At 29.8% G+C, this 17504-nt stretch overlaps 1 protein-coding gene across 1 annotated transcript in view; it reads right to left on the minus strand.

Annotated features, from left to right (window-relative positions):
• The window catches only part of kek2 (leucine-rich repeat, immunoglobulin-like domain-containing kekkon 2 protein), a 253114-nt gene extending 235977 nt beyond the window's left edge, over positions 1-17137 (minus strand). The window contains exon 1 of the mRNA XM_088267920.1: positions 16495-17137. The gene's annotated coding sequence lies outside the window, so the exon portion shown is untranslated. The remainder of the gene's footprint in view (positions 1-16494) is intronic.
• Between the last annotated feature and the right edge of the window lie 367 nt (positions 17138-17504).

Consider the following 17504-nt stretch of genomic DNA (forward strand, 5'->3'; position numbering starts at 1 on the left):
AGTGGGGGTGGGAGCTGTTTTTATTTTATTTATTTATTTAATCATTATTTCTGTTTTTTATTTCTTATCAGTGAGAAAAGTTCACCTATAAAGACTCGCGGTTACATTCCACATTCTTAAGTTCCTAAGAAGTCAACTGTTTTGTAAGTATCCGTCACTGTTTGATGTTTATACTCGCATGTTTTTAATTAAATCTGGCAACACACTCCGTTTTATAATTCCTACATACCTTTCAAAAGTGCCTACCCAAGTTTTGCAAAGTAATGTTAATTACTTAAAAGTAATAAGAAAATTGGATCAACTCAAATTAAATGATAAATTCCGTTAATTCAGAATAAAATTAATATTAAATTACTTGAAGCGCTCACAATTTATTTTAACCCATTAACACAAAGTTGCCTCTCGAAAAATTATATTTTGATCAATTATTTTAATTATTATAGTTCTATATGAACTAGAAAATTTATCTTAACAAACTTGATTTCCATATTTTAAATCTGACAACTAAAAAGCTTTTTATGAAAGTATGTCCTTCAAATGTACAATTGATGAAAACTACTATTTTTCCATTACTTTTTTGATATTTAATTGAAATTAAATTCTGCTTATTAAAAGCTTTCTCTATTCTAACAAAGATGGCTGTTGTGAACTAACATGTACTGTGTCACGAGTTTGATCAATATTACTAGGAGTTCCAAAAAATTTAGTATTGTGGTTGTCAACCATGGGTAGAATTGTTGAATGTTCACGTGAGAAAGTGATCACTCAACAATGCGTATGACAAAAATTCTCAGACTTCCATATTCTTCTTCATCGATGTTGAGATGTCGAAAATTGTAAAAAATAATTCCTAAGCGGAGATAATCCAGATTTGTGAACAAGTATTTGGACACAATATAAATGTTGTAAAATTATGTAAAAATAAATATCAAGCTACTTATTGAACTTTTTACTGTGCAACAGATCTTTTTAGGTATAACCTGAAGGTTTTTTCTCCATTTGAAAAATATTTAGTTTATTATTAAGTCAATAATATGCCACTTTTGCTGGGATATAGTACATTTTCTGGGCATTCCGAAAATATGCACAACTGAAAATGACGATTTTTGATATATGACGTTGTTGAAAGGAGTGAGCGATATAAAAACTAAATATGCCATAAATCCTTGTATTATACATAATACGTAAAGAGAATTTTCTAAGGCAACAAATAAAAATTGAAAAAAATGCACCCTACGGTAGTGATTGTCCTTAGGAAGGAAAGAGTACGTTTCGAAACTAGTAGACCAAAACTTTTTTTGAGTTGCTAAACATCATCCACCAAGACATCCTTAAAACATACGCTAAATAAAATAAATTTTGGAAACAATTTACTTGAAAAAAGCGAGTAAAGATAAAGAGTTGACTTATTCTAGATCTGAATGGGATAAGTCAAAGAAAACGTTTATTTAGTCACAAAATACAACCATGTCGAGCTATTATTATAATCAAAAGTTTTAACGTCTCAGAAACTTCTAGAACAGAAACACCGGTTTCACGTCCCCCCTTGCAAAAGTTGTCAGACTCTAATAACATTCTGGCATTTCCAAGTTATGAATTAGTGTTGATAGACACACGAAACCGAGTAACAGAAACCACTAACCAGTAAGAAACCAGCCTCCTTTCGGCTGGAGAAGAAAGTAAAACGATACTCATTCCTTATCTCTAGCAAGTTTTGTGTGTTTCATGCACTAAGTTAGACTGGTCTCATCGTATTGAGCCATTATATCTCACACTCGGCTGCAGTGAAATGGTTAGAGCTTTTAGCTACCGAGGGTATATTTTCCAGGGGTGTCAAAATAATAAAAAATAAATTATTTTATTATTTTGTTATTTTTCGAAATAAAATATATTCAATGGTTTGAGCATGTGAATTGAATGAGCGAAGAAAGGATAATTTTAAAAAAATTATGAGGTGATCGTATAAAAATTGGCATGATCAAGTATTTCAAATACTTGAAAGTGGTTTGGTCTGGAGTCGGAATAATAGGCGTGTAGATATGAGAAGATGTATGAATGTGGAAAAGGCGAAGATTGAGTACAAAGACAGATGGGTGTGGCATATTCTCTCTGCTTACCCCTGCGGAGAAACGGCGTGATGTTTAGTTAATTTGTCAGTTACTTAATGACCTAGGGCGTAATACTGATCATGTTATTGTTCTATAAAATCAAGATAGTATTTTATCGATGCACTGCAGTACCCTATGAACTATTACTGATACTGATGAGGGTTAGATGAAGATATCGCATACTTATTTCTGTCATAAATTAATTTTACTCCCTTCATGACATATTTGTTTTATTTTACTTTAAACTAGAGTTCTGAATTATTTTACAGGAAATCATATTTATTTAGTATATTCACATCTTCATATATACTCGTATATAATAAACACATATCATTCGTTTTTAATACGAGTATGCTTTAAACTGTTCCTGTTTATTGAAAATTCTTTTCTTTTAGGCTTTTTTCAAGCGAACATTTATTAAATTTTCTCAAGATTACATACTCATATAAGGTATTTGTTAATTATTCGTATTTATTTAACGTTTTCAGTACAAATGGTCCTTCATATATTGTAAATCATAAATCATGTGTGCTTCATGTACGAAATATCTTCTTGCGAATATACATAATGTCTGACATATCGATTTTAGATACACTTACATTTATATAATATTAGGATCCATTTTTCCCATCTAAAAAATAAGAAATTAATTTTATTTTCTATTTTCATTACATAAATGAGAATTCTGGCGTACCTTATAACAATAAAAAACAACTTTGTTACGATATAACAAATGTAATAAACGTGATTTCTATTCAAAAGATATTACATTTTCTGAAAAATCTACATCCACAAAAGATATTCCATAATAGAGTCCTATTGGATTCAGATTCTAAAAATGATTAGTTTTTACAAAAGGTCAGTTAACAAATTAAAATCTTATCAGTTACATTCATAGAAGAAAAAAATATCACAAAAATGAATAAAGTAATGTTACCCCAAATGAAATTTCAGTAACAGGCGGTAAGTGATTAAATTGCTAGAAAATACAAAGGAAAATTATAGGAAATAGTTAGTATTGTACAAATATTTGTAAAAATTACTGTATATGTTATGAGTTTTAGATATATTTACAGAAGTAGTGTTACTTATAATTCGCAAACAGTAAAGAATAAAATATTTAAAGGGTATAACTTTATTTTAATTATTAAATCGAACACGCACATTAGCTTTGTGCTTTGTTTGGCAGTATACCAAGACACTTTTAATTGGTAAATAAAATTTCAAAACTGTCACAACTTGCCAGTTTGACATCAATTTAGGATGATTAAAATGTTAGTGGCACGAATAGTGAGAAGGAAATATTTCAAGAAATTAGCTTTAAATTGTTCATATTTTGATAGCACTATAATTTTCAAAGATAAAGTTAGTTTATACACAATTCTTAATCTTCTTTAATGAAAAAATAAGAACAAAGATTTAAAAACAAATGACTTGATTGCATTGACCTTCCAACATAGTATGCATTTACAAGTCTGGGTATTTACAGTGCTTTCGACTGGTTCATCAACATTCACCAATCTACACATGATTGTTTTTGTGATCACATGTCTATGAAAACATCTGTAATTTTCGAAACTAGTCGTGCGAAATAAAACTCAATTAGTGGTACACAAGTGTTTGATTCTTAAAACCGTGTATTTGATTTCAGTTGGCGAATAGTTCCTAAATTTTACAGCGGCGCAACGTAAATACTTGTAGCAATAGTTTATAACATGCAAATTTTCGTTTGGATAGCTGAAATTAACTCTAAACCAGTCTCGAACTCGGAACAATTATACCTAATTAACCGCAAAGGCACTTTACAAAACGCTCCGAGTTAATCGGTGCGGTGTGCGATGCAAGGAACTCGCAACTTATAATTGGGCGGTGCTATTTCCGTCGGTGGCGCGATATTACTTGCTTCTTATTTTACGCGAGCTTTTATTTGTTCTCGAGACGAGTTCTCGAAATCAAAAGATGAATCTCTTCTTGAACGAATTACTTGATTTAAAGTAATCCTACAATTTGACAGCTGAATTCGCTTGGATTCCTTCCAAGGCGCGGCTGGAGAGAGATTCGTATAATTACGACATTGCAGTACTTACTTAAGTAACTGAGAGATTCGAAGACTTTAAATTCGAGTCACAATTTAACGAAAACATTAATCAAACACGTAATATCAAAGTTTGTAAATTTCTTTACTAAATGACTCTCTGTATAATTAGTTGGGTTCAATGTAATTTGTTAATAGCATATAGATATAAATTATTCCTCCTTTATTAATAAAGCGATCGTTATAATACTGAATACGAACGAAACAAGATTTATACTACCTACTGACTGGCCCTGGCGTTGTTCTAGCTCCGATCATGTTTTAACCCGCTCTTATCCAACCAAATATTTTTCAAAATGACTTAAGCTTTAATTTAATTTTTTTTTTTATTTTGGTTTACAAATTTGTATGAATATTTGGACAGTATTATAAATAAAAACACATGTTCTTTACCATAAAAGTATTATATTGTAGCTTCCAAAACTAGTCGTATCGATATAATAATCATGTCGTAAAAAATAAGTTTTGTTTATGATTTGATCATGTATAACCACAAAGTTAATGCCACAACAATTAATAATATAAAATTTGGACACGCTAAAAATATTGTGAATCAATATTGTGATCAAAATAAAAGTTTTATAAAAAATTTAATGATATTTACAGGCGTCTACTAATACATAAAAATAATTTAGGAAAAATCTACCATACTTTTCAAGAAGGTCGAATTAAAACTTACTAAATATCATGGATGGTGCCGAATGTTTTCGATTGAAGCATATATATAACTTCATAAATTTGAGTGGTGTAGTTGTCAATCGTATGGCGAAAGTTACACAATATATAAAGTTATTATTCAAAACATAAAATGACAAGTCGTGAGCCCTGCAAATGCTTTCGGCTTTTTATCTTTATTGAGATACCAAAAAATATCTTTATATTGTAAAATATGCCATCGTAAACGGAAAACCGGTGGAATAAAATGATTGTAAATAATTCATGATGGAATAAATTAGTAAAATAATTAAAGGATTTAGTCAAATTTTAAATTAAAATCTAACAAGATTAGTGATAAAAATGGAAAATTGATTTAGTTGGCATTGACACCAAAGGCCAAAGATTTTTTTTATTAAGTCAGAGCAAAACTTTAACAAAAACCCATACGTAGTCATGATAACTACTAAGAATACATAATAAACATGTTGATTCCACAAGTAGTTCGATCAATAATGTTGTTTTTCTAAGGGAGGTTAGTACTTGACGCAAATGAATTCGGCCTTCTAAGTAACAACGATATTTCAGAGCGTAAGAGACCCATTCGGCCGAATTCAATTCGGCTGCTTTTAACAAAAGTCGTACAAAATTGGACCTCTAGATAGAAAAATACGAGAGATAACACCCTGACCATTTAGTCTCTTATTGATTTAAGTCACCCTTCTTATGCCTGTGACTCGGGGCTTTGCTGACTTGATGGAAAGGTTCTATCTAGTTTTTGGCACATTACGACAAGTACAAGGCTCGTGATGTCCCATTTGAAAGAATTAGTTAAGAATGGCACACAAGGGAAAACTAATAGACCTTCGATCTTTCTTTTTGTATACTTCTGCTTATTAAGAGGAACAAAATATGAAACTTGGATAGTAGAAATGTATTACAAAATGTTGTAATAAAAATAATCATTATCAACATAAAGATTAACCTAAAGGTTTAGTCGAAAGATTAATATATCTATAAATAAATAAAATAAAATATATAAATATTTATATATATATATATATATATATATATATATATATATATATATATATATATATATATATATATATATATATATATATATATATATATATATATATATATATATATATATATATATATATATATATATATATATATATATATATATATATATATATATATATATATATATATATATATATATATATATATATATATATATATATATATATATACATATATATATACCATATATTTACTTTACCTTATACACACTTTACCTCAAGGTTTGAAAAATTGAAAACTCGTAATAAAACAATTGAACATTACATTTGTGAATATTGGTATTACATTTACAACATCGGTCATTTTAATTTCATGTATTCAATTATTTAGATTTATCTAGCTTTACTATATGCAACAAATATATACTGATTCACTCAAAAACTTTTTTTTTAAAAAGCACATTATTGGTTTTATAAGAAAATAGCTTCCGCAAGGAATATGTTGGGTGTTTTATATATCACAATCTAGGTTCACGTCTGTGCTAAATAAACGAAACATCCGGAAATAAACATAAAAAACGTGTCGGTATCCTTTTTTAGAAAACTGATTCCTCAGTGTGCGGCAACGTCGTATGTTTGCGACCACCCCTAACCAATTCCATCGTTAAACCGACGCCGATAAAGGCATGACCGACGGAAGCGTGTAGATACGTATATATCACGTACTGCCTTTTATTCGTCAGCTGTTAATGAACGGAATGGCGGGAACGTGCCGACCCTTCTCAGGCAAAGCGGGCATTACGACTCTCCCAATACGCAGCCGGACGCCTCGGTCCTCGGTAGCTTTTCCAAATCGACGCGTTACGAGCTAGCCAGCATTCATTAGCCAGTTAATCGGATGAAAAGAAAATCATCAATTTTCATATTGGCTCACTGTGATCCGTCAGGAAATGTGTACCAATCACCGACGAAAAAATATCGATATGACTCGGTACAGATCAAAATTGGCCAAATTCATTTTACGTTTATGATATGAATCTAAATTCATTATACTATCGTTAGCTTTTACAATTAAGAAATGTGTTAACTTTAAATTTTTTTACATATCTACAGGCGAACTTTTGAATTGAACAAAATTAGGAAAACCTTTTTTCTATTATTACAAATTATTTAAACAAATTTAAAGTAAACATATTAAAATCATACTTCAGTGGTCTCCTAAAAGATAAAAATATATTTTAAAAATAACTCAATTTAGGTAGGACTTGGTAAATACCACTAAATTGTGATATTTACCAATTGAAACTAAAATTAAAAATGGATAAATATCACCAAAAAGTGACTACCAAATCAATTATTGAAATTAAAAATATCTCAACTCAGATAATGGGAAAAAATTATCACTTGTTTTTATAAGTTATTTTATTATTATTATTATTATTTTTAATACTTCGTTTCTGTTGAGACATATAGCATGTCTTGACATATGATCCTCAGGGGCTCAATTTATTATTTGAGTACTGTTAACTAAATAAAATAATTATTTTAAATTGTCTAGCTCGAGTGAATATTTTAATTAATTCTTACAAAAGAGTGATCTAAAATTTCTTTGTAAATTCTAAACTAATTATTTAGGATGAAAATATTTTTCAATTTCTAAAAGAACAGAAACATCAAATTTCCAAGAACTTCCTGAACTTATTACTGTACTTACAACCATGGTAGCCTTTCCATATTTAATTTTTAATATTATATTAAAAGTATTTCCCTTTTTTGTTATGAAATGTTTTATTCTCTCCGTGAAAAACCTTGGTATTGCTCTATTTCAAGTACTCTTATTGTATATTCCATTCCATCTCGTACTGTTTTTTTTCTTCATATTTTTTATTATGATTTTACAACCGTATGTAATATATATAAGTATCAGGCTTATTCCATAATATTCCTACATTCCATTATTCTCAGTACACGCTCGTTTCAACATTATCTTCACGTCGCCTCATCTCTTCTCTTTTGTTTTCTACATTCTTATTTAACTCAATATAACATATTCACGTAGCTGTCTACTTACATAAGAATATAAATGTAAAAATGTTTATGCACACCCAAAAGTACCAATTAAGATCACAGTATCGTATTGAAGCGGCCTTAATTTGATCGTTAATTGCATGAATAATAATTTATATAGGGCCATTTTCGTAAACTACTTTCTCAGGGACACTTCACTGTGCTTTAAATGGGGAAAAAGAAAGTGATCTAGCAAACAAATACCTTTATAGTAATTTTCTAAAGATCATCTCACTCTCACTATTTCTAACCATCGGTGGAAGAGCATTACATGCCATCGTCCAGTAACAGCAACGACACGCTCGCACAAATTTAGTCCACTGATTGCGAGCTGGTAAAATCACTTTGCCCATAGCAGTTGTTGTAACCGATCTAAGCTTGAGACGTCTATCTACCAATTCGTCTGGAATACATAGCTCTTTTAGATATTCTGGAGCCCTATTATGATTATTAGTAGGCAGAGTTTATACTCTATATTTTCGGAAAAGCGTAACCAGTGCAGTTAGTGAAGTAGTAGGGTGATGTGACTGAATTTAGTAAATTTAAAAATCAGTCTCCCTGCAGCGTTCAACACTGATTGCGGTGGAGTCATTTTATGGTTTAGAAGACCCGTGTATATACTGTTACAATAATCGATTGTAAATACTATAAATGCATGTATCAATTGCTGGGCAGCATCAACTGACAGATTCTTGCGAATGCTCTTAATTTGCCTTAGCTGATAAAAATGTGTACATGAAAGAAAGGTGGTCAGTGATGTGATCTAGGTTCTAGACTCTAAGAGTGGAATATAAAATAGCTGATTTGATACTGATCCTATAAGTGAAGCAGCTCAGAGTGGGGGACATTACTGTTATATCGGGAAGGAAATGGAGGATGAATATTAGGTACTATTAATAACGAAACAACACAATCCCTCATAGATGCATATGTTAATGTATTAAGTGTATTATTATATGTAAATTAAATTAAAATAAGTAGTTTTAACATCAAAATGTGAAATATTTTTATTTTTCACGCCTTTCAATTTTTATTTATAGATTTGGCGATTTATTTGTAGAGATCCATTTTAATTTATTAATATATAAATATTATAATTTATTAATATTTAATGTTTATGTTAAAATCAAAACCTTATTTTTTGAATCTACTCCATTGTATTTAATTGATTAAAAAAAAACACAAAATAAATTTGTGACAATTATTTTGTCTTGTTATGGCATTTTCGAACGTATGTCTCGTCGAAAAATATTGCTTGAAAATGCCATAACAAGGCGAAACTATTCTAACAAATTTAATTTGATTATATCTATTTTAAGTGTTTTTTAACAAAAAAATACAATTTAGTTTGGTTAAAAAATTGCGAAAATCAGTGTTTGATTTTAACATTTAATATATAAACCTTCCAATTTTATTCAAAAACACATTTTTTTTTGCAATTCGTTTGCAAAAAATAAGTAATAAGTACGTCAATCTTTTCAGCTTAAGACCGTCATAATTTGCTTTCGTTATATCATCCTAAGATTTATTAAATATATATTTATTTTGAAGGAAGAGATTCACGTTAAATAATGTAATGAAAGAACCCATTCACGAATACCAGGGGCGCAATTAATCGAGGGGTTTCGACGGTACCTACTTATAATTCAGGCCCGCCTTTATATTTACAAGGAAATATTTAAGTCCGAACGAATTATCTCCGTCAGCAAATATTCGTCGCCGGTCGTCAATCAACCCTATCGATTTAACAAATTCCGACGATATTAAAATTCCAATAACAACCAATCTTTTGAAAACAGGCTTTTTATTTGACGAGGATTTTTTTTTACGACTTCAAATATTTATAACGTCTAAAAATATTACTTCAATAACTCAAATTCCATCAAAATCCGTTTTCCTGAGCATTCCAGTGAAAACTATTACAAATAAAATAAATGTTTCAGTTATTTTTTTAAAAGATAAACATATATATTTCATATTTATACTTTTCATTCAACTTGTTATCTTCTCCTTCTTCTTCTTCTTCTTCTACCTTTCTCCGCTCTCATTGGTGCATAGGACAGTGCATAGAATCAATGCTGTGTTATCTTGATTGTCGATTATATGTAGACAGTCCTACGCTTCTCATATTATTCCCGGGTCAAACTCTCCTATGTATCAAACCTGATTTGATCTAAGACCTGTCGACATGTGTTCATTTCTATAATATACTACCGAAATATTTCTTCAGTTCCATTTATTTTATCAATTTATTTCTATTTACTACTCTCTAAATGACATGATACATTATTTGACATTCTGTCTTCTAAAATTTTATTTACCTTATAATCTAATTTGCATATTATGTACTTGATGTTATGAATCGCGTAGATGAAAGCTCAACACTAAAAATAACCTTAGTAATTCTAAAGATATGGCTCAATCCTTTCAAGAACGTCATAAATAAAAAAAAACTTGATTTTTCAGGAGAACGTTTTTAAAGTTTAAAAATATAATACAATGTTTTAAAAATAAATATAATATCAAGCCAGTTATTGAAATTTTTAGTGTGCAGCAGATCTTTTTAGGTAAAATTTGAAGGTTTTTTCTCCATTTGAAAAATATTTAAATTATTTAAAAAAAACAATTAAACAATACCTTGTCTTTAAAATGCATAAACAACACTTTCTGCCCTGTAGCGGGTAAATATTATGTTTAAAAAAATGCCTCTTTTTCTGGGATATAGGACATTTTCTAGGCATTCCGAAAACATGGACAACTGAAAATTGACGATTTTTGATTTATGACGTTCTTGAAAGGAGTGAGCGATATTTAAAATTATAATAGAAGTTGTTTTCATATGTAGATTATTTGTTGATTTGTAGATTAATTGTTTTTTATCTTAAAATATATGATTATACATCACTTTTTCACACTAAGCTATAATGGTTTCATTTTTATCAAAGGATTACCTTTTAATCTCACTCTCTACTTCATAATATTCTTCACAACCCTAATACACCTTTACATCTTATTGATAACTTCATGTACATTTCAGATCATAGTCTATCATTTCGTTCTCTCAGAAAGAAATACTTTTCATTCCTCAAGAATAATGTGATACGTTTATAATACAGCTAGAATATGGAATAAATTACATCTCCATATGAAAAATACAACATTTTAATTTGACCATGACTTTCACGAAACGCCTTAAACATAACTATCTACATATCATTGGAACCCTATCCATCATTTCATTATTCTTTGATTTTCTCTATTTTTCCTCCCTCAACATCTCACCCCTTAATATTCCATTTGCCATTCCTGTTTTCATCAATTCGTACATTTCTAATAATATAAAATGTTGAAATTATCCTCAAACTTTTGAACAGTATCGCTTGTATATTGTTGGTTAGTTGGTTGGAAAATATTGCTTCTTAGCGATAACATACCAATGTATATATTATACATAGTCTGTATAAGAAGTTTAAATAAATAAATTATGAATAAGCAAGACTTCGGCTCCTGTAATAGTGCATGTCAGTCACGGAAGAATATTCTGAAAAACCCTTAATAACCGACCCTGTAAATTTGGTAAAATTCACTTTTATCTTTACATTAATCGACTAAACAAACTATAGTTGCCAAACAACCATTACTCATCCTTAACGACTCTTTGGTATATGATATAGTTTATTCTCCCTTTGCATATTAAGTACTAAAACGGTATACTACATTCGATTCGTGTTCTTAAGGGCATTTTTATTATTACAAAACTACGCAATAAAATACTAAATGAATCGCATTCGTTTTTATTTATTCTGACTAATAAAGTTTATGGGTTCTTTGCTTTTATTGATCCGTCATAATGTTCAACCGAATGCGTGAGACTTTCTGATTTATGAACCGATGTTTATTGAAAAGAAAAAAATCTGTGTATTCTTAAATTAATACTTTATTTTATTCTAACTACTTTTCATTTATTTTAAATGATTTGTTCTGTTTTTCTCTATAACATCCGATATTTTCGAACACTCAAATATGATTGTATTTTTTTCATACTTCTATCGCACCCTTATCTATAATAATGTGTATATTTTCCAGTGTATTTATGCAGTAAATTAAAACAAAAAAATATCAATGTCGACAAATGGTTTTTGCTATTGATTTGATCATTATTTATTCAACCTTTTGTTATTTTTACCCATCATTCGAAAAAAAATTTTAAAAGTTTTTCTCTCCGAAAATATCAAATATTTGCGAAAATAATTTTTTTTAAATATGTTTTCAACAGGATACATTTCATTGCAGTTTGTTTCTACTTTTAATATAAAATTTACTTAGACACTGAATAACTTTCCTCTATGGATGATATATCAGTATATACATGTTTATTTTAGGTATCTAAACTTGAAACGAAATATCTATTGTTTTTTATGAAAGAAAATGGAAGATTGAGCATCACTGGACTTATGACCAGGCATTTGGCTGGCTCTTTAGCTAGTCACTTAGGATCACTTTATACACTTGTATTTTGTACGCCATTATGTCCATTATTGAACATCTAGAATGGTGAATATTACACGAGTGTATAAAAGTGATCACTAAAGCCGGCCAAATGCCAGTTGGTAGACCCGGGTTTGTTCAGACCTCCAACTTCTTAAATTTAAAAACCATAGATGCTGTTGTTGATATGATGTATAATACATATGTTATATTTCAAAACAAAGTTTAAAACAAAACGATTTTCTATCCCAATCTATAATTCTGAATAAAACAGATATATAACTAATTTCAATATAATTGGCTATCAATAGACCATGATTTCATGGCTGAAATACAGCTTATTTGAATTTTAGATATGCAAATATTGAATTATTACTATATCTGTTGAAACAACTAAAACATTGAGTGAAAATTAATCCCAATGCAACTAATACATAAAGCTTTATAACATACACAGTAATTAAAAATTATTTGGTATAGGGTAAACTGCAGAGATATAAGCCTCTGCCAGTAACTATCCACTGCCAGTAACTAGTCACGTTTTTATCGCAATATTCTGATAATAATGTATGGTTTTCATAATTTCAATATTATTTATATTTAAAGCATTTACTTTGTGGTTAGTCATTTTTACATTTTTTGTCATATAATTTTTTTCGCATGTGTTGAACATTTTGTGTAGTTCTAAGTGTGTAAACAGTGCTATGGTAGTGAAGGGTAGTATTGTTTGCATGTTGTGGTAGTATTGTCCTGACGAAGAGACGGGTACGTCTCTAAGCCGGTAGTCATAAAAATCTCGGTGAGTAGTTATATACTAATATCGTTTTTAAATTAGTAGAATGCATTGGTTTACAATTTGTGAAGTTACATAATGCAAAGAATAACACATTTGAAACACAACGTGTTATTCAAATAATACAATTTGACTTTAAAACTCTTTTCAATTTTTCCCAAATTAAATTCATGACTCACTTTTAAAACACAAATGAAATTAGCGAGCCAATGATGTTTGTATCTACGAGTACAAACGGTTTTCGAATTTAATTAATTTCTGAATACATTTCATTCACGAGATACTTGCGTTCATTTTTATTGTGGGCGAATTACGTTTAATTAACATAAAAATTGAATATCAATGATGACATTTCAAACAATCACTTTAGTTTAAATTTTTTACTCATTCCTACCTTATATGTGTATATATATATATATATATATATATATATATATATATATATATATATATATATATATATATATATATATATATATATATATATAGATATATACAATATATTTATATTTATATATATTCGTGTGTGTGTTATGGACCAAACAATTCATGGATGCTACAGAAAGATAAAATGATTCGAAGGCGTAGGTGAAGTTGTCCATGATAGAAGGACCTACAACCTGATAACAAAGAGAGCTGACCCCAACAGTCTTCTAAGACGATAAGTTGGGATTGAGCCAGGAAGTAAAGATGTGGATGACGCCAGTCCCGTAATGTCAGTAAACCCGATTGCTGGTTAGAATACATTAAAGAGGATTTTTTTGTTATTTAGATGTACAATGATCACCTTATTGCAATATTTTCTAATTTACCATAGTCTAATAGTAATACATGTTTCTTTATTGTGCAGGTTTTTTAATGTAGTGGACAGATAGTGCTTGTGTACATACATATGTGTTATGGTGACAGTAAGATTAGTAGTCTGGTAGCCAAATCTATTTGTCCATGTGACCCAGACATATCTGTGTTTTTTTCTTTTAAAGATTTCAGATATGCGGGTCTGCTACGTTCTTCTCCTCCCATCCTCGTTCCTGACAAAGACATATCAACATATACCCAGAATTCGCCTCAAGCTTCTTTTTTCAACAACAACAAAAAAATTATGTTCCCAAATAACAATACTCAATAATTATACCGAATGCATCGAAACTCGTGCCACAATATATTTGAATAAAATGTAGTAATTACTAACTAAACTTTAAAATAAGAAGTGGATAAATATTACCTGACTGCCGACTCAATTAAGGCCGAGATCTCGAGTGTTATATATTTTTTTACGAAGAAAAACTTATTTTTTCAATACAAAAACGGTGTTTTCAGCAACAACAACAACAAAAATTACGTCGAATGATACCTTGGTTAAGAGAAAATTATATCGGGTCTTAATAGAAATATATGATATAAAACAATGCTATGAATACGCATGGATGTATGTGGAAAGTATACACATTTAACTCAAACGCTGTTTTTAGCAAACCAATTGTTAGCAGTAATTGAATAAGAACTGGCCGCCTTTGATAAGTAATCACCCTAACGCAATAAAAACGGGTTTGTCAATTTTATTAGATGTCACCACGCCTCCACAAACTGAAGCCACTTATAGTAAAGTACCCGCGTATTTATCTTGTTCACGTAAGTATCCTTAACGTTTATCCAATTAAAACGACTAACTTTATTGGGATAGTTTACATGAAGAAGTAGGGTACATCATATTCAATACTTATGTTGCTTCTAGAGAATCATAATCATTCAGTCAAATTCATCGGGTAAAACTATCGATTACAACTTAATTACAAAGTCCAAATACTTGATCACAAATATAGAATATCTTCAATTATATTTGATTTGTGAACAAGTATTTGGACACACTAAAAATGTTATAAGTAAATTAACTGTTTAAATTATAAGCTAAAATATTAAAAATGAAAATGATATTTTCTGGCGTTTCTCATGTATGTAATTATAATCCAGGATTCGGACCTCATATACTAATATAGGAGTTTCTGTTCAATAAAAAAGCTTCTTTTCATCTTACCAATACATGTCTGAATAGATAAGATAGTGAAGTTCTAGTGATTCAAGAACAAGATTTCTTAATTGGTTCATATATATAGAACTTCCAAGAATTTGAGAAGTATGGTTGTCAATAATGGGTGGAATTGGTGAAAGTTACACTGTGTAAAGTGATCACTTAAACCAGCCTATGACGCTCGTCAGCCCTGTAAATGCCCAGACTTTCATATTCTTCTTCATCTTTGATGAGATGTAAAAATAATAATTACAAATATCAGGAACAACAATATTTGGTTTACTTTTACATAAAATGCAAAAAATAGAAACAATTCAAGGCGAAAATAAGCATTATCGATCAAATAAGGCAGGTGTGTTTAAAAGGTTTGGGCATGTGAAAAGTATGGGTGAAGGAATAACAGTCAAACATATTTATTAGGCGATCGTAGTTGGAAATAGAAACAGAGGAAAATTTGGTATAACCGACCATTTAAAATGCTTGAAAGCTCTCAAGTCAGGAAACGAGGAGAATAATGCGGACGAGAAGATGCATGTATGTGGAAGAAGCGAAGATTATTTGCAAAGACACTTAATTGGCATTTTATTATCTCTGCCTACTCCTGCGGAAAAGCGGTGTGATAGTTTTTTTTTAATTTATATAAAAAATCATTTTTAAATTGGAGCGACATTTTTTTATCACAATATTCGCCATTTACAAAGAATATGACTTGATAGTCGCTCAAGGATTTTTTTGAAATTAGATAATAAATAAAAAATACAAAATAAAAATCAGCCCTGTAATGAGTGTTTTAGAATTTGGAGATAATCAGATTTCAATTTTTTTTAAATAAAAACGGATAAAAATATATATTCATGAAATTCATATGACGTTTTATTTGTTGTATTAATATATTAATTAAAATATCATTTATTATGATGAAGGCTCAAAATTAATTACCTAATTTAAAAAAAAAATACTCGACAAAAGATGTATTTACAGCCAAATATAAATATATCTCATCGTAGAATCATTAATTGCTTCAAACATTTCTCAGATAAAACTTGTGTTATTTCGTATGTTTTTACTTACGTTAATTGCGAATAATTTACTTTTGATACAGGAGTATTTAATGTCTCACATTTATTGTTGTTACAGTTTTTAATTACGAAAACTTTTAAAAGTAACTTATTAGTTAGTTCTACTCTGCGGAACTAACGTCTAATGAGCGCTTTAATTAAATTAGTTCTTACCTTCAGCCCTTAATATTAAGTTGTTAGTTTGACCAACGGTTACAAACGCGGAGTCTTAAACGGTAGCACATCACACTTAACTTTTAATTAATTTGTACTTAACTTTAGGCAATAACTTTATTCACCTTAAATATATAAATAACTGTGTACACTTTTTAAAGACCGCTTAAACTAAGTTAGTTTCCTTAAGAAATGACTTTTTTTAAAGTAATCTTTGCATTAAAGTATTACTTGGCAATGTCACAGAAGCGTGCTAAAGTTCGTAAACTTTGAAATAATCATACTTATATTATTCATACGGTTTAATACGTATATATTCCAATATCTCAGCATTTACGAGTATACATACACTCAAAACTTGTCAAATAACTCCCCTACGAAATAAACTTTACGTATTTGAGATTACTCCCCCTTTTATTGAGGATTCTTTCCAAACACGTTGCAAAACACACTTAAAAATTCAGTTTAATTTTAATATTTTTTTCAGTAAACAAACTTGAACTAATGTTTTTTATGACACGTTGTTTTCACTATTGAAGGATGTTCGCTAGAGTGTTTTTTTAATGCAACTCGAAGGTAGGTGTGTGTAACGGTGTCGCCGGGACGACCGACGTGCGGGTGGGTACGACGCTGGCCGGTGACTGACGAGGACGCCGCGGCGCAGGCGCGTCGCGACGCCCCCCGCGACCTCCTGCCGGCGCCCAGGACCCCGTCCGACCACCCCAGCCCCCATCCCTTACCACCGACGCAATTAGATTCTGATTGTGATGAGAAAGAGTCGCCCCCTTGACTAGTCTCCTCAGATATCGATGTCCAATCAATAAGAACGATTTATCCCTAGTAATGAGTCGTGTGTTGAGTTTTATATGTAATTTAACAAATATAGATAATATATTAATAATTTATATTTTAAGCCATAATTTTCTGATTTTCCCTTTTATAATTAAAATATTACTTTGTTTTAAAATCACTTTAATATAAATATTGATAAATATAGATATATAAAAATT

Source organism: Brachycentrus maculatus, unplaced genomic scaffold (assembly GCF_059751285.1).
Source record: "Brachycentrus maculatus isolate JH-2025_06_01 unplaced genomic scaffold, ASM5975128v1 h1tg000309l, whole genome shotgun sequence".
NCBI classification, from domain to species: Eukaryota; Metazoa; Arthropoda; class Insecta; order Trichoptera; family Brachycentridae; genus Brachycentrus; species Brachycentrus maculatus.